Source organism: Sus scrofa, chromosome 16 (assembly GCF_054392235.1).
Source record: "Sus scrofa isolate SSC_HxYL_T2T_F1_AM1 chromosome 16, Sscrofa_HxYL_maternal_Yorkshire_Landrace_v2.0, whole genome shotgun sequence".
Taxonomy (NCBI): Eukaryota; Metazoa; Chordata; class Mammalia; order Artiodactyla; family Suidae; genus Sus; species Sus scrofa.
Genome location: NC_139398.1, coordinates 40,411,408 through 40,430,002, shown reverse-complemented (window position 1 = coordinate 40,430,002; position 18,595 = coordinate 40,411,408). Strand labels below are relative to the sequence as shown.

Here is an 18,595-nt window from a genome sequence, read left to right as displayed (position 1 = left end):
TAGCCAAATAACAATATTAGGCACCTATTATGGATACTGTATATTATCCCCTCAAATCTCCTTGATAGTTTTAAAAGGTCAATATGATTGTGTTCTTCATTTATACATGATAAAATACAACTTGAAAAAAAAACCTAAATTATTTGTTCAAGATCATCTTGCTAGAGAATGGCAGGGGTAGGATTTGAACCTGAGTGTGCCTGAATCCAGAGCCCATTCTTTTGGCATCAGACTATACTATCATATCTCATAGTCAGCCAAAGACAAGGACTGCATTTAAAATGAGCCAAGAAAGCAAGAAATTATCAAAATCTTAAAACTTCTTTAGCATCTTGTTCAGCTCATTACCTCCTTCTAGAACTTTTTGTATCTCAGCATTAGATGAGGTTTCAGCATAGCTCTTTTTTTTTTAATTGTCTCCAATCTTATGAAGGCTATGTTCAGCTAATATCTACTGAACTAGTTCTCCATCTTGTATCAAGTGACTAATTCTCCTTTTAATCATACTGAAAAGGTAATTGAGAAGTATTTATTAAGAATTGCTGGGAGTTCCCGTCGTGGCGCAGTGGTTAACGAATCCGACTAGGAACCATGAGGTTGCGGGTTCGGTCCCTGCCCTTGCTCAGTGGGTTAACGATCCGGTGTTGCCGTGAGCTGTGGTGTAGGTTGCAGACGCAGCTCGGATCCTACATTGCTGTGGCTCTGCGTAGGCCGGTGGCTACAGCTCCGATTCAACCCCTAGCCTGGGAACCTCCATATGCCGCGGGAGTGGCCCAAGAAATAGCAACAACAACAACAACAAAAGACAAAAAGACAAAAAAGACAAAAAAAAAAAAAAAAAAAAAAAAGAATTGCTTACTATGGACCAAGCACAGTGGTCCATATAGGTGTAAAAAAAAAAAAAAAAAATTAAGACATTAAACCACCTCCGAGGAACTTATAGTCCAGCTGGAAACACGTGATTTCAAACACAGCAGTAAACATCTGCATGCTTAACTCAAATACACTTCAGTGTAAATGCTCAAACAAGATATAGATGCAGGGTCAGGAAACTCTGAAGTCCTGGCTAAGTAATAATAACACTGTATAGATTAGATTAGGAATCTTTGAGTTTCTACTCATTAAAAATTTTGCTCCACCATCCACATGGGATCCAGATAGATTTGTGAATTATTTCCTTCTCAGTATTCTCTTCCCTCTCTCTTCACTCAATCCAAATTCTTCCAGCTCAGGTTCTATTTCTTTACAAAGTCTTCACTCACCTCCAATCACTGATCTCATTTCTTCTATATCTATAAATATTTTGTCTATCCCACATCTGAGCATCTTGGACAAAAGCAACTCAAATTAGGTTAGACAAAAAAGGGAAATTACTGGCTCACACTTATAAAAATTTTCTGTAACTTCATCATAACTTGCAATCCAGACCCAAGAAGCAAACACTCTCTTAATGGAAAAATAGATATCTATGTCACTATTCATTTTATGTTTATGAAGAAAAATGCATAGGCTTAATTTTAGTTCAATCAAAAATTTTCAACCTGGAACTGTGCAGTTGAATATATAGTGAAAAAGGAACGAGTGTTTTCATTTCTTTTTTCCTGAAAGGAGAATCTATCTTTGCCAGCTAAAATGCCCTTACATAAGTAGTAGCTTCTACATCATCTAGCTCTCATGGTTCTCAGCCTTGGTCCATTAGAGTTATCTGGGGATCTTTTAAAAAGAAATCAATGTCACCCTCCTTCCCCCTCAACACCAGATCAACTCAATCAGTAACTGAGGCGTAGACAACAGTATTTCTTCATTGCTCACCATATGATTCTAATAAGCAATGAGGATTGAAAGCCCACCTTATGTCTAGTACCTACACTATACCATTTACTCAGTCAAGGCGCTAGCAGTACTCCTCAGTTAGTGACAAACAGATAGAAAGTTAATTCTGGCTACTAGACAGGAAAAAAAAAAAAAAAGAAGAAGAAATGATTAACAGAAGAATTCAGACATACTTATTTTTAGCCCCAAATGTGGCAATGATTCTTATCCATGGACCCCAACAACAATTTGCAATTTCAATGCAAGGATCTCTTCCCAGGCATAAAATTCTAGAATCTTCATTTGTGTTCTCCATTCTATGAGTTTGTATTTGTTTGAGTTTTGTGTTTTTTTAGTTATTTTGTACCCATGCAATCAGCTAGGCAATTATTTACAATTATTCACAGACCTTACAGAAAATATGAATTGGAGATATAGACTACTACCCCCAGGCAAAAAAAGGCAGAATTCAATGTATGGCTAGTTCATAGGTTGATCCACATGCTGTTCTGAAGCAGAAGGCTAACCACTTAAAGTTCCTAAAGGACAGTTACTTGAAGGAACTTGTTAGTGAGCCAAGTGAAATGACAGGAGCTATAACGTTGGCCAGAAATGTCACTTATAATTAAAGATAACGCATGCATGACAGTTCATTTAAGAAAATATAGGACAGCATTAGAAGGAAAAAAGCAGCTTAGCTACTGCTTTATTCATAGACTATTAGTAACAAAAAATATTAGAGCATTTCATGGAAGAAGGGAGTCAGTTTATTTATTTATATTTACATTGACTGCATTGGAGGAAAAAAACCTTAAAATGTGGCAACTCATTGTTTAAGGGTCTATTTGCTGCCAACTAAAAGGGATCAAATGGCTACTACCCTGTCTTTTCTTCACCTGACTCCTCACCCATTGCTAACACATAAAGGAAATCTATGTCTTCAGAATCAATAATTTACTCTTAGTGGCTCAACTGGCAGAAAATAAAAATAAACACAAAAACTTCTTATTTTGCAATATTAGCAAAGAAAAAACACTGACCTTCCACCCCCTACCTAATCTACCCCAAACTGCTTCTCTGACACCAAGCCTAGTAAAATGAAAAACGGTTTTCCAAAGAAGGAAAGAAACATCTGGACTTCAGATTCCCCTCCAAAGCAGAAACCAAGCCTATAAAGGTTACATGTTTCAACGAGCTACGCAAAACCAAGGAGAAAGTTCAACTGCTTATCCCACTTGACCTTGGCTTTAACGCAGGATCACATTGATCCTGATGGAGAGATTAAAACGCCAAGTCCAGAATTGCTCACCAAGCAAATTCACAAGGGGAGTTCTAAGAGTTCTTTGGCACTCTTGCTTCATATGGAATTAACAGGGACGATCCCAGGCCACAAATGTAGCAATATTTTAACTCAGTGTGCAAAATTTCAAAGATAAAGCCTGAGATTGGAAGCAGTGCTGAACTTTTCAAACACTGCTTTCCTGGTAGACTTTGTCATGAAAATACAGCATATGTGAGAGCTGTTGAAAAATTTCTTTATGGAAGGAAAATAAAAACAGAGGTAATTAGGACCATGAAAGGTAAAGAATAAAGAAGGAGTGACAAACCCTGAAAAGTTTTCTTTTACATATTCCTTAATTAGAAATTTACATATTCCATAAATTGCAAATTCATGCTACCTTCAGTGAAAATTGCTTTCATAGTACAGCAAAATGGCACGTAAATACCCATGCCTTTTCTCAGTAAACACTAACAGAGTTTTGAACAATAAATCAACAATACAAACCTCAAACTTAAAATTTTGAAAATCTGAAAGGAAGATTAATAAGAGAGATTAACAACAAAGGTCTGTGCTGGTCCACTAGTCTTTTAAATTACTCTAATAGAAAGCAACCTGGACTAACAGTCTGAGAAACTGGGTTCCAGCCCCACAACGGCCACCACCTAATTGCACCTCAGCCAACATCTTAACTCCTTTGGGTCTCAATTTATTCATCAGTAAAAGGTTAGAATAGAGAAAATCTAGAACCAAAGTGTTTACAGATGTTATAGAATTTATGCAAACCTGCTCATGATTACCACACCTCCATTTTCAATTAGTTTTTTCTAACCCACCTCAGAGTGGTTTCTCCCTCTTCCCTGTTCAGGCTACTCATCATTAACTTTCCCACTGATCTCTTAGCTCAGTGTTATCCATTTGCTCTAATGTATTCTCTCTCTATGAGATTATAAATTCCCCTAAGGCACAAAATGACTTCTTTTAAATTGCATCCCTTCCTGAGATTAAAAGACTGCCATGCACAAGGCAGATGTTTGCATGTGTTTTTCAGATAAATATATGAATGAGTGAATGTTTGACACTTAGTAAGTGTTGGGTTAACTGACAAGTTACTATTGTTAGAGATGAATGACAAAAATAAGCCAAGAGAAATGCTGATTTCTAGAAAGCAGGATCTAGTCATTAGATCAAAAAGTTGCCCAGCCTACATTTGTTAGATAGTATGAAAAATATTTCCCCTTTGAAATCCCTATATTATCTTTATTTTGACAGAATCATGGAAGTTATATATTTCATCTTAAAATCATAGATATACAATGAAAGAAACAATTGACATAAAAATTTTTGTTGTTAGAGTATTTTTTCATAAAAACAGGAAGTAATTCTATATCTTTCTAGTCTTTATTCATGTATTTATTTCCCAGTGTTTGTTGGGTCTTTGCCTTATTTTATTAACTAATATAGAAATGCTTAACTCTATCATTGCACCACCATTTAAAAGGACATAAACAATCACATTTTTTTCTTTTTCTATTAAAATTTAATTCAGCACATTTAGTATAAATGTATCGGCCATCTTTGTTAAAAATATCTGTTTTTACTCATTCCCCACCACAAATATACATAAGAAAAACTCTTAAGGGCATTGGATACAAGAATTAAAGTATTTATGGGTTTTACCAATATTACTGGCTCCTGTGGCCAGACATCCTCAATGTTTATCATACCAGAAAAGTGCCTGTGTCATAAGACTGGGCTAGAGAAACAGTTAACAACCATAATCAAAAGGACAATATATGAGGCTCTGACACTATAAGTCTTGCAACATCACGAATAAGAGTCCTCTTCTGCTAGCATATGGAAAGTTTTCTTACTTGCTAATTAAACTCTACCAACCCTCTGCTCTTTATTACATAAACACCAATTTTATCCTATACATAACCTCAATTAGTTTTTCCTATGCTAATAGCTAAGGAGATGTGACACACATTTTTCCCCTCTTGGATTTTGGTTATCAGTTTACATTTGAAAGGAAAGTACATGGAGGAGAATCATAGCCATATGGACAAGATTAATTCCTAAGGGAAAGAAGTCACAAGACAATGATGGACCACAAATTAGGTAAGCAAGAAACATGACAGTGTTGTTCTGTGTACTGGATCTTCAGCCAGTGGCTGGGATTTAAATAAATAAACATGTGGTCTTCGGTTCCCTGTTAAAGTTTCCTATCACAAACTTTCATTTTGCCCAAAATGTATTTACAAATATTTGTTCATCTCATCTAGTCACAACAAAATCACTGGGAAACGCCAAACAAGTTGAGTCTATTATAGGTTGGTTGGTTGGTGAAATCATACACACACACACACACACACACACACACACACACACACACAACCACAATGTTTTCTAAAAGTCCATTTCATCATTAGAGCTTTGTTTTGGAAAAACTATCCCTTTTCCCCTATTCCTACCTTAAAAGGACAATTTCAATTTCAGTGTCGCAAGAAAATAGGAACACGAAACTGATAAAGGAAGTCAAACAGAAATCAAAGCCAACAAGAATAATGCTTGGCATACACTTGCCCTTCACGTCCCATGATGATTAAGTTCAGTCTGTACCTCACCAGCATGTGGTGTTTGCCAGCTGAGGCTCACAGTACTCCAGCTGTAAGCCCGAACTCTAAGTAAAGCAATAGGAAGAAGTGGATCAGAGAGCCAAGTCACACCTGTGATGTATCTTCTGGTCTTGAGTATGAGAAATGTTGACTAGAGTAACTCAGAGTCACTGAAACAGCAGAGCTGTTAGGCATGTTTATCAGATTGGCCCAAGTCTGATATGACAGAAACAGCATGTTCTGCTATTCAATGGACCCATTGGTGTAAATACAACTCAAGCAGCCCATGAACTCCAGTGCAGATCTGTTTATTTTGCACGTAATAGAAGGAGATTTTTCTGACATTTTTGCTCTGAACTACAGAAAAAACTTAACCACTAATTGGACCTGTCACAAAAAGGAAAGAAAGTAGTTGCTTGAAACCAAGACTATGTCTCTGGAAAAAAAAAAAAGGTATTTTAAATATTTTTTAGCGACTGTCAGGTGGAATCCGTTGTACAAGATTATATTTGGTTGTTCATAAAAGTATACAGTTAACTAATTATTCACTTAAAAGATGCAACTCAAGAATAATTTTAAGCAACATAATTCAGAATAACTAAACCCGTTTAGAATAAAAGTTCACAGAAAATAAAAATTACCTCCAAGGAATAACCTTGTGTTTTTCAAATAAATTCTGTAACACTCTGACTCTCGGAAACTAAGTGAAATCCCTCAGCAAAAATAAAGTAGACAGCGGAGAGAAATGAGCACTTGGTGTTGGGAGCATAAAAAAACACAACTTTTCTGTACAGCAATTTAACAACAGTTATCAAAAGCCTTAAGCATGTTAAAATCTTTACGATTATTCTATTTCTAGGAATTTTTCCTAGATGCAGAGTAAAGTAAGCTGAGATGCAGATAAAGAGTTATAGACAATAATTTTCAGTGTGGAGTTAACAGAGGAAATAACCTAGATATCCAAAAATAAGGAATTTATTAAGAAAATGTGCTACATCCAACGTGACAGAACCGTGCTTAGTAGTTTAAAATGATGTCATAGAAAGATGTTTAACAACATTACAAAATGTTCTTGATGTTTCAGTAAGTGAAAACCAGGTTATAAAACAGTATGATACAATCACAATTTTAATTTCTATAAATATATAGGATCAGTGCTGCCCAGTAGGAATATGACGTAAGCCACATATGCAATTTTTAATTTTCTAATATCCACATTAAAAAAAGTAAAAGAAACAGAAGTTCCTGCTGTGACACAGTGACTTAAGAATCTAACTTCAGCAGCTCAGTTCACAGTGAAGGAAGCAGGTTCAATCCCCAGCCCAGTGCAGTGGGTTAAACGATCCAGCATTGCCACAGTCGCAGCAAAGGTCACAGCTTCAGCTTGGATTCAGTCCCCAGTCTGGGAATTTCCATATGCTGCAGATACAGGGATTAAAAAAAAAAGTTTGGAGTTCCCAAATTGGCGCAGTGGAAATGAATCCTACTGGGAACCATGAGGTTGTGGGTTCCATCCCTGGCCTTGCTCACTGGGTTAAGGATCTGGCGTTGTTGTGAGCTGTGGTGTATGTCACAGACACAGCTTGGATCTCGCATTGCTGTGGCTCCCGTGTAGGCCAGCAGCAATAGCTCTGATTAGCCCCCTAGCCTGGGAACCTCCATATGCTGTGGGATCAGCCCTATAAGAGACAAAAGATCAAAAAAAAAAAAAAAAATTTAAAAACAGGTGAAAGAGGTGAAATTATTTTAATGATATATTTAAGCCAATATGTTCAAAGTATCATTTCAGTACTACGTAATCAATGTTAAAAACTACTAATGGGATTTTATTTCTTACTCTTTGAAATTTGATGTGTATTTCACACTTACAGCACATCTTATTTTCAGACTAGCCACATTCCAAGTGCTCAATAGCCTCATGTGGCTAGAGGCTACCACTGGGGGCAGTACACCTCAAGAAGGTAGGACATGGGTGATTTATGTTTCCATCTTTACACCTTTCTATACATTCTACTTTTATAATCAGAAAAAAAAAATCAATACTTTAACATAAATAGAGGCAATGAGACAGACATAGAAAAATGTGTATGTGTATGTCTGTGTGTGTGTCTGTGCGTATGTGTTACAGTTAGGGACCCAGATGCAGAGGGTTCTGATGCTATTACTTCATAGGTGCACCACAAGTCTTCATCTGAAAATGCAAGTAATAATATCAATCTCATCAAAACATTGAGAGTAATGAGGCAATACACATGAAATAATGTAGGTGAAAAGCAGCAAAATGCCTGGAAAGTAATGGCTACTTAGAGAAAGTTAATTTTTTTACTTACCAAAACAAAATAAAAACCCATCTTTGCATATAGAACATCCATTAAATCAATGATTAGATATGCCCTTTGAAGGAGGGAGTTTTGCTTTGTTTTGTTTTTAAGGTTTGGATCTATAGAGTCTAGTACAGTGCCTGTCACATTTGTTATATAAATTAACAAGTGAATGAACAAATTAATGGCATTTGGATAGGCAGCACCTTTTAAAAGTATGTCTACCTGAATGACTTTTTTTCACATGTTCTTTCCCTTTTCAGTATTAATAATTTTAAATCATATGAAATAAAAAACAAAGTTTCCATCTATTTAAGACTTCCCATTCCTTCTTCTGCTGGCTCTTGTCAACTTCTACCATCTCCTCTAAAGATTAACAGTTTGATATTCTTACCTGGAACTTCCACAATACTTTATGTTTTCCTCTATTTTAGTATTTATTATGTTCTACTTGAATTATTTCTGTGCGTGGCTATATCCCTCAATAGACTGATTTCCTTGAATGCAATGTGTCCCTTCTGTAGTACCCAGAACAGAATAAAGGCTGAACAGTATCAATTCTTTGCTTGAAGGAATGAATGAGTAGCACTACTAGATTCTTGGCACCTCAAATTTATATCTTTTTTTTTTTTTTTTTTTGTCTTTTTAGGGCCACACCTGCAGCATATGGAGTTTCCCAGGCTAGGGGTCGAATCAGAGCTACAGCTGCCAGCCTACGTCAGAGCCACAGCAACATAGGATCTGAGCCTCATCTGCGACCTACACCACAGCTGAGGGCAATGCTGGCATATCTTTACTTCATATATCACTAGGGTTCTCATATCTGTGTTTAGATACGTTTAGAGATGATAGTTCCAAGAATTTATTTGCTCCTAGCCTCCTCTCAATATTTTCCTACCTCCCAGTTCATCAAATTCTCTCCCAACTTCAGGATAGAAGTGTTACCTACAATGGAAAAATAGCAAAGGACTATGCACATTGAAAAGTTTAGACATATATTTGCAGATTGAGCTACTCTTCTCTTAGAGAAATTCAACTAGAAAGGAAAAGAAAAAATGATGGAATGTCTATATAAATTGAGGAAAAAGGAATAACAACTCAGTGTTTGGATATGGGGATGGCTACTCAATGAAGGGCATAGCATCTAATTCATGTGGTGCTCTCCTTTGAATAACTGTAGTCTGAAAGCACACTTGTAAGTCCTTTGTGTAGATGATGAAAAACTTGCCTTTCATGAGTGATAATGGTGACATTACAGGAAATTTTACCCCTAACCAAAGTGAGATTAAGTGAACCAGTTTGGGGATGTCTAATTTATGCCTATTACATGTATGCTGAATGTGAAATGAACAAATAAATAGTTGTTTCCTTTTTCACTTTTAAACAGTTTTAAAGTTGCCAACTATATCATATGGTACAAAATAAGCTATACAGATTCTTGGTTAATACATGGGCAAACTCAAGTTCCATAAATATGTTGGTATCACATTTGCTGATTTATAGAAATACATAGTCTTCACATTTGAGTCCAACTTTACACCACTAAATTTATTTTAGACATCACTTTCAAATTTTATGTTTATTTAGTTTTGTTTTGTGGGGTGATTAGTTGGTTGGTTGGTATTTTAGAACTCAACTGCAAAGAATTGAGTTAACCATATTCTTCATCTCATAGCATACTATCCTCAGCCATGCAAAACTGTTCTCTTGTTTGTTTTATTTTTCCCCTTCTTCTCCATCTCCATTTTCATGCCCCCTCTTTCCACAGATATCAATTCTAATATGCTTGAAACATGTTCTTAAATATTTATGTACACCCATGAAATATTCAGTGTTATTTATGTATTCTTTTATTTACATAAATGCTGCTATAGATAAGATTGTCTTTCAAGCTTTTTCAACACTATCTTTTTGATATCTATCCACAGAAGTTCTAAATGCTGTGCAGTATTCTACCGTATGTATCTGCCATATCTTAATTATCCATTCCACCAGTGATGGATACCTATGCTGATAACTCCCAATTGCTTATAAATCACATCAAAATAAACATTCTCACAAATATCCTCCCTGTAGGGTTACATACTTGGGAGTGGTATTGCTGACTCAAAGAGTCAAATTGGCAGGTGTCTATACAATTGCCATATCCATCTATAATCTCAATGTAAGAATTCCCACCTCCCTACATCTTCATAAGCACTTGATATTATCCTCATTTTTTTTTTTTTTTTGGTCTTTTTGCCTTTTCTAGGGCCGCTCCTGTGGCCTTTGGAGGTTCCCAGACTAGGGGTCTAACTGGAGCTGCAGCTGCTGTCCTACGCCAGAGCCACAGCAACGCAGGATCCGAGCCATGTCTGCAACCTACACCACAGCTCACGGCAACACCAAACCCTTAACCCACTGAGCGAGGCCAGGGATCAAACCCACAGCCTCATGGTTCCTAGTCAGATTTGTTAACCACTGAGCCACAACGGGAACTCCATTATCCTCATTTTTGAACTTTGCCTTTGGTGAGACTTGTGGTTTCTCCTCCACATGTAAAGAGCTTCAAACTTGTCAGTCTTGTCCTTACAACAAGAAAAAAACTGAAAAAATTGAAAATCAACAACTTTTTTTAGACTCATTAAAAAACTGAGATTGTAAGGCAAACTGCCACCCCAAAATCTGGAGAGGCAGGAAAATCCAGAGTCTCAGTCAATATCTGCTAATCTGGAGCAAAAGCCACTGGAACCATAACTGGTACAAATACTTAAATGGTTATTTTGAAAAATTGTTAGAGGATGAATGTGGACCAGCATGAGAGTGAGAAACCCCTGGAAGCCACAGTCTTTAGGGTGGTCCCATAAATTCATGGGTTTTGCCCCTGGGAACCCCATCAGGTTCTCTGAATGAAGAGCCAAGAAAGACCTCCTGATGGCTTTGATAGTGGGAGGGTAAAAGTAACCTTTACAAAAGCATTCTCCATAACAAAGGCCCACTCTCCAGGGGAAAAGACTTTAAAGATTTTAAAAGAGCTTCGTCCTATCAGAGGAAGGGAACTTTCTATACTACAGCCCCCTCTAGCCTTCCCATCTTACCTAAGGCCAGGAAAGTATTTGTAAGGGCTACAGCCCAGGGGTATAACACCTACTAAAAAAAGTGAGATTCATCATATGGGATAGACCACTTTCCTTCCTCCAAAGATGACCACCACCCAAAGGACTCCAGTATAAAAAAATCAGATTACAGCTAAAAGAGCTGCAAGATGCAGATTTTATCTAAGAAGAACTTCTTAGGGATGCCCCAAAACCACAGAGGATACAAAATTAGGACACTGGAAGAATTTGAAGCCTCTGGTACCTAAAGATACAACAAACATTAAAGAGTATAGCCCAACTCCTAGACAGATTAACATAAAAACTCACAATAAGGCCTATTTACCTCAGTTTCTATTACCCAATACAGCATTCCCATCTTTCAATAAAAATTACAAGGCATGCTAAAAGGAATGAAAAAGCATTGTCTGAAGATGGATTCCCAGTCATGGCTCAGTGGAAACGAATGTGACTAGCATCCATGAGGATGGAGGTTCAATCCCTGGCCTCGCTCAGTGGGTTAAGGATCCAGCATTGCCATGAGCTATGATGTAGGTCGCAGACAAGGCTCAGCTCTGGTGTTGCTGTGGCTGTGGCATAGGCCAGTGGCTACAGCTCCAATTTGACCCCTAGCTTGGGAACCTCTATACGCTGCAGGTGCAGCCCTTAAAAGAAAAAAAAAAAAAAAAGTATTGTCTGAAGAGACAAAGCAAGCATCAGAACCAAACTCATAAATGACAAAGATTGTATAATTATGCAGGAAATTTAATGTTATGATATTTTATGATATGTTATGTTATATGCTCTAATAGGAAAAAAAAAAACAGATAACAAGCAAGAACAGATAGGTAATATAAACATAGAAGTAGAAACTCAAAGGAAGAACCAAAGGAAATACTAGAAATATACCAATGAAGCTATCTGGTCCTGGGCCTTTATTTGTTGGGAATTTTATGATTACTGATTAAATCCTCACGCTAGTTTAAGGTCTATTTAGACTTTATATTCTTTACAATATTCAGTCAATTGATCTTCAACAGGGGCATCAAGAATTCACAATGGGGAAAATATAATCTCTTCAATAAATGGTTTCAGGAAAACTGGATGTCCACATGCAAAACAATATAACTGAACGCTTGTCTTATGCTATACACAACAAGCAACTCAAAAATGGATTACAAACTTAAATATAAGGCCTGAAACTGCAAAACTCCTAGAAGAAAACCTAGGGGAAAATCTTCATGACACTGGTCTTGATAATGATATCTCGAATGGGACACCAAAAGCACAGGCAACAAAAGCAAAAACAGACAAAAGGGACTGCATCAAACTAAAAAGCTTCTGCACAGTGAGGGAAACAAATAATATAACTGAAAATGCAGTCTTTAGAATGGGAGAAAATATTTGCAAACCATATATCTGATAAAGGGTTAATATCCAAAATATATAAGGAACTCCTATAACTCAATAGCAAAAAAATAAAAATAAAAAGTAACCCAATTAAAATTGGGCAAAAACTTGAACAAAACATTTCTCCAAAGAAAACACAGAAAATGGCCAATAGATATATAAAAAGATGCTCAAAATCAATAATAAAATGAGAAATGCAAATTAAAACCACAAAGAGCTATCACGTCACACCTGTCAGGATGCCTATTATTGAAAGAGAGAGAGAGAGAAAGAAAAGAAAGAAAAAGAGAAGAGAATGGTGTTGGTGAGGATTTGGTGAAATTGGAACTTTGTTGCTGGATATGTAAAATGATGCATCCTCTATGGAAAATAGTATGGAGGTCCCTTGAAAAATGAGAAATAGAACTATCATATGATCCATCAATCCCACTTCTGTATATTTATACAAAATAATTAACATCATGACCTCAAAGACAGTATGTGTATAACCATGTTTACTGCAGCACTATTCATATTGTAGCACTATTCACAAATACCTAAACGGCCATCAACATTTGAGTGGATAAAGAAAATGTGGTATATGCATACAAGGGACTATGTATGTATACAAAGGCAATATGGAAGGAAAGGAAGAAAATCCTGTCATACGCTACAACATAGATGAACCTTGAGGACATTATGATAAATGAAATAAGCAAGGCATAAAAAGTTAACACTGAATAATTCTTCTCACAAGAAGTATTTAAAATAGTCAAACTGGCTGATGCTAAAAATAGAATGGTCTTTGCCAGGCATTTGGGAGAGGGGGAAAGAGAAGTTGCTGCTCAATGGGCACAAAGTTCCAGTCATGCAAGATGAGAAATTTTTAGAGATATGCTATAAAACATTGTACTTATAGTTAATAATGCTGTAATGTACACTCAAAATTTTCTTAAAAAAGTAAATATCATGTAGTTTTTACCACAATTTTAAAAATTACATAATCAACTTTCTCAAATCTAGTTTTGAATGATGTCTGTTACCTTGAAATTTGGGGGCATTCTCCAGGAGCTCCATATGTCAGAGAAAAATCAAGACATTCCTCAGAACTTATTGATAAGTGTTCTCAATCCTCATTCTTTATTGATTGATAAATGCCCTTTACTTCTCTCTTAATGTAGTTGAAAAATTAACAGTCTTCATTCTCTTAAATCCTTTCCCTTCAACCTTGGCACCACCTGATTTTTTTTTTTTTTTTGTCTTTTTTTGTTTTTTTTTTGCTATTTCTTTGGGCCACTTCCGCGGCATATGGAGGTTCCCAGACTAGGGGTCCAATCGGAGCTGTAGCCACCAGCCTACACCACAGCCACAGCAACGCACGATCCAAGCCGCGCCTGCAACCTACACCACAGCTCACGGCAACGCCGGATTGTCAACCCACTGAGCAAGGGCAGGGACCGAACCTGCAATCTCATGGTTCCTAGTCGGATTCGTCAACCACTGCGCCACAATGGGAACTCCTGATTTTTTTTTAACTATACAAACTGCCAAAAGAGTCCCTTCTATCTGGATCTGATATGACATGCTGCCAATGAGATCATTGCTTAAACAGTTGGAGAGCCATTCTCATCAATCATTCAAATGCCTTTATATTGTGTAATCTTTTGGTATCTCTTTCAAAGAATCATATTCTCATGGTGATTTACCATTCACAGTATTGATTCACATACATTTGTTCAAGTCTCTATCCTCCAGAATGTTCAAGAAATGTAATCTCAGAAACCTGTTTTTGATTCAGTTCTTCCATCGTGTATACTAAGAACGTGATATATCAAGCAGTGGTCAATTTGATATTCAGTGCCATATATGGACTGCTTTCACATTCCATAACAAGCAGTTAACACCCAACTTTTTTTTTTTTTTTTTTGTCTTTTTAGGCCTACACTCATTGGACCCCAGGTTAGGGGTCCAATAGGAGCTGCAGCTGCTGGCCTACACCACAGCCACAGCAAAGCAGGATCCAAGCTGTGTCTGCCACCTATACCACAGCTCACAGCAACACTGGATCCTTAACCCTCTGAGCGGGGCCAGGGATCAAACCTGCGTCCTCATGGATACTAGTCAGATTCATTTCCGCTGAGCCACAATGGGAACTCTGACACCCAATTTTTAAAGGCCTTAGAAGCCTCTAAGCAGCCTTTCTCTTTTTCATATGCAAGCTAAAGATGATATTAGTTAATTCAAATTGATTTCGCACAATCTGTAAACACAAAAAGACAATTGCCATTTTATTCTAAAGTTCTATGAATTCTGATAATTTTTCTTCACATTGCAGCATCATCACCAGCCTGTGAGATAAAATCCCCCATGATGATTAGCTTATCAGATGCTGGGAATGCTACAGTGGGTTTGTCCTATTCCATTAGAATATTTCTTTGCCATCAATACTTGTTATGGTCACTTGGTGAAATTAGACCACAATGGTATATGTGCTTCTTCACTCCAATTTATAAAGAACAGAGATTTTTCGCTCTGCTTACACTCATAAAAGTTAAATACTTTTGTTCATGGAAATCCAGATGAGGTAACATGAGCAACTTAACATCACAGTGAGCTTAAACTAGGTAGAATTCCTGCATGAAAATTCAGTGCTCAAAAGAATAACCTTCTTCAAAATGAAACAAACTGGTACTCCCTCCTCTTTACTTCAATCAGCATATTTTCATTTTCTGCTTTGCATCTCTATATTAGAAGGTAATTAGGTAATGCTTAAAATTTTTTCCAATAGGTTCTCAAGATTGGTATTACAAAAATGTACACTTTATAAACATCCATTCACTTAGCCTTCTTTTTCTTTCTTTCTTTTTTGTCTTTTTGTATGTTAGGGCCACACCCTCGGCATATGGAGGTTCCCAGGCTAGGGGTCTAATCAGAGCTACAGCTGCCAGCCTACACCACAGCTCACAGCAACACCACATCCTCAACCCACTGAGCAAGGCCAAGGATCAAACCCGCAACCTCATGGTTCTTAGTCAGATTCATTTCCATGATGCCACAATGGGAACTCCTTTTCTTTTTCTTTTTTTTTTTTTTTTTCTTTTGCTATTTCTTGGGCCGCTCCCACGGTATATGGAGGTTCCCAGGCTAGGGGCTGAATCGGAGCCATAGCCACCAGCCTACACCACAGCCACAGCAACACAGGATCTGAGCCGCGTCTGCAACCTACACCACAGCTCACGGCAACGCCAGATCGTTAACCCACTGAGCAAGGGCAGGGACCGAACCTGCAACGTCATGGTTCCTAGTCAGATTCGTTAACCACTGCGCCACGACGGGAACTCCCTTTTCTTTTTCTTAATTTCACATTCTTGGTATCTTTTGCTGATGTAGCAGCTATATGTTAAACTTAATGAAGTTTTTCACATTTAATTTCTTAATTATATGTCTCATTTCCATCATTTGTTCAGTCATATATTCTGCTACTCAGAATTTTTTAAATTAAATCAATTAATGTTTAACCTTTAAAGAAATAGTATTCTAATAACTTGTACATGGACATGTTATTAACAATACCCTGCTGGTATTTACATAAAAATCCTTTTGAATATGGTGCATGAAACAAGAATTTTAAAAAAGTTCATGCTCTAATTATAGAAACTGATAACATTCTGGGAGTTTTTGTTTTGTTTTGTTTTGTTTTGTTTACATTCTGTTATATTAAGTAAGAATTCCTCTTGTGATTTTATGTTGTGGGTATCATTGCTATTATACATTTTCTCAATTTTAGGGACAACTTTAAGGCTTACACTAATAGTAGAGTGTCAATCAAACAACACCTCTATCAAAAAGTAATAAAGTCTGTACCCTTAAAAATCAGATTATTTTACATTTTCAGATTATTTTACATTTACAGAGACATAGAATATCCAAAGGCAGTGAAACTACTCCCACCACCATGTTTTCTGGCTTTTTCTGTTTATTTCAATTAAAGTGAAAATCAAGGTTATTTTATGACCTCTTATTACAAAGAATGCATTAGTATAAAAATTACACTAAAATAAAGACAGACTACTGTGAAACAAATAAAATAGCTAGAAGTTCTCATAGAAGTGAATGGTGCACACATTACAGCAGCAAAAAGTCTGTCTGATCTTCTAAATCCCTTAAGAAATATCGAGGCTACACAGGGAGAAAACTTGTGGTAGAGTTTAAATACCTTCACTTAGCAAAGCCAGAAAATTCAGGCTAGGCTTTCAACTAAACAGATGGAGCTTCTAAGGAGTCATTTAAAAAGTTTCGTAGTGGTCACAACCGTGACATCAATAGTCAGGGAGTAGGGTAATGGAAAGCGGAGGGAATAGTAATACTATACCTATCAATTCTAACTAAAAAACTCCCCAATTACCTAGTTTGAGATTTGCCACTCTTGAGAAGACAATGGATAGAACACAGCAAGGCACAGTTATATTTCCCCCTATAAAAAATTAATAAACAAAGTTTGAGACCAGGTAGGCCTAAGTCATGAGGCCCTTCTGTCCCTGGTCTTAATTTATTTATTTATCCTTGGTCTTAATCATCCCTTGCAAAAGATAGAACTGATTCTGTAATCCCTCTAGTAGCCCTTCAATAAACTGGGGTGACTTCAGGATGCCTTGAACAAACTGGATAGCTGAAATATCTTAGGACCAATCCAAATACACAGAATCCTGACATCTAAGGGTAAACTAATAAATACTACAGTCAAGCCAATGATGGACTGGAGGTGATGAAAGAAGCTAATGAAAACCACATCAGTCATATGCCAGTCCCAAATTGTTAACCCATAATACAAGCATTACATTATTGTCCACTATATAAACATTATTGCACAACATACAATGTTCCACATAGTACCCTGATATTGCCTAGTCATTTAGTGTTCTTCCAGTGCTTGACTTCCTATACTGCCACAACATTCCATGTTCAGCCTTAAACAACTTTTAATCCTTTTATCCTGAATACCATCCAGGGAGTTTTAGTCATGAAAAATACTAATCAAAAAGCAAGGACATTCATAATCACATCATCTCAAAGAACCCCAAAATAGCATTTGTCAAAGCCCAAAAGAATGACCACTAAGAAACAATGTTTTCACTTACTGCATTTTCTAGTAATGAATAATATGTATGCTACTAATAACTAGAGATTTCCAATGGCATTTAAAGGATTTTGAGTATCTAAAATTATTTTGATTCATAACACTACCTGTTTCTAAATGTGGAAAGTAGAAAGAATAAGGATTGATAAGAGGGGATATACAGGGGATTCAAGCAAGGTTAAAATAATTTTAATATTTTTTAAGTGTGGTTACTTTTGCTTGGAACTGTCTTTTGCTATCTAATCAGACACAAAATAAGATATAGGACAAAATTATCTAATTTACACCAAATGAATGGAATAAAGGGGATCCTGAATGCAGAAAATACCTTTTGTATGCAAATTGCTAATTAATAAATGGAATAAGCCCTGTAGATGGGATTCACTGAAAGCACATATGCTATATAGAATTTCTAAGATGTGCATTATCCAATGCAATAGCCGCAAGCCACAAATACTGAATACTTGGAATGTAACTAGTTCAAATGAGACAGTAAATTTTTTATTTTATTTTATTAATCTAAATTAAATTTTTAAATTGACACTCAAGTCAATTATTAGAAAACTTTCACTTATGTTTGAAACAACCTGGACCCATGAATCTACTCTTTCAATTACTGATTTTGTGAAATGCAAGTTCATCTTAAGCATTTCTAATGAAAATGTGACATTCTGATTATAATGTGCTATGAATATAAAATATACACTAAAATTCAAAGACTTTGTAAAAAAGAAGAATGTAAAATATATCAATTTTCATTTTAATAACATATCAAAATCAAAACATTGGTTTAAATACATTAAAATTAATTTCATTTGTTTCTTTTTATTTTTATGTGATTACTAGAAGTTTTTAAATTATGTATGTGGTTCACATTATTTGTCTGTTGAATAGTGCAGATTTAGAGCAAGGTAACATTATTGCAACTGAGGCATTTCCCTTGGTATTTAGCACAGTGTCATGCA

At 36.3% G+C, this 18,595-nt stretch overlaps 1 long non-coding RNA gene across 7 annotated transcripts in view; it reads right to left on the bottom strand.

Moving 5' to 3' along the window:
- LOC102161640 (uncharacterized) overlaps positions 1-18,595 on the bottom strand; it is a 729,975-nt gene that overhangs the window by 549,024 nt on the left and 162,356 nt on the right. The window lies entirely within an intron of this gene.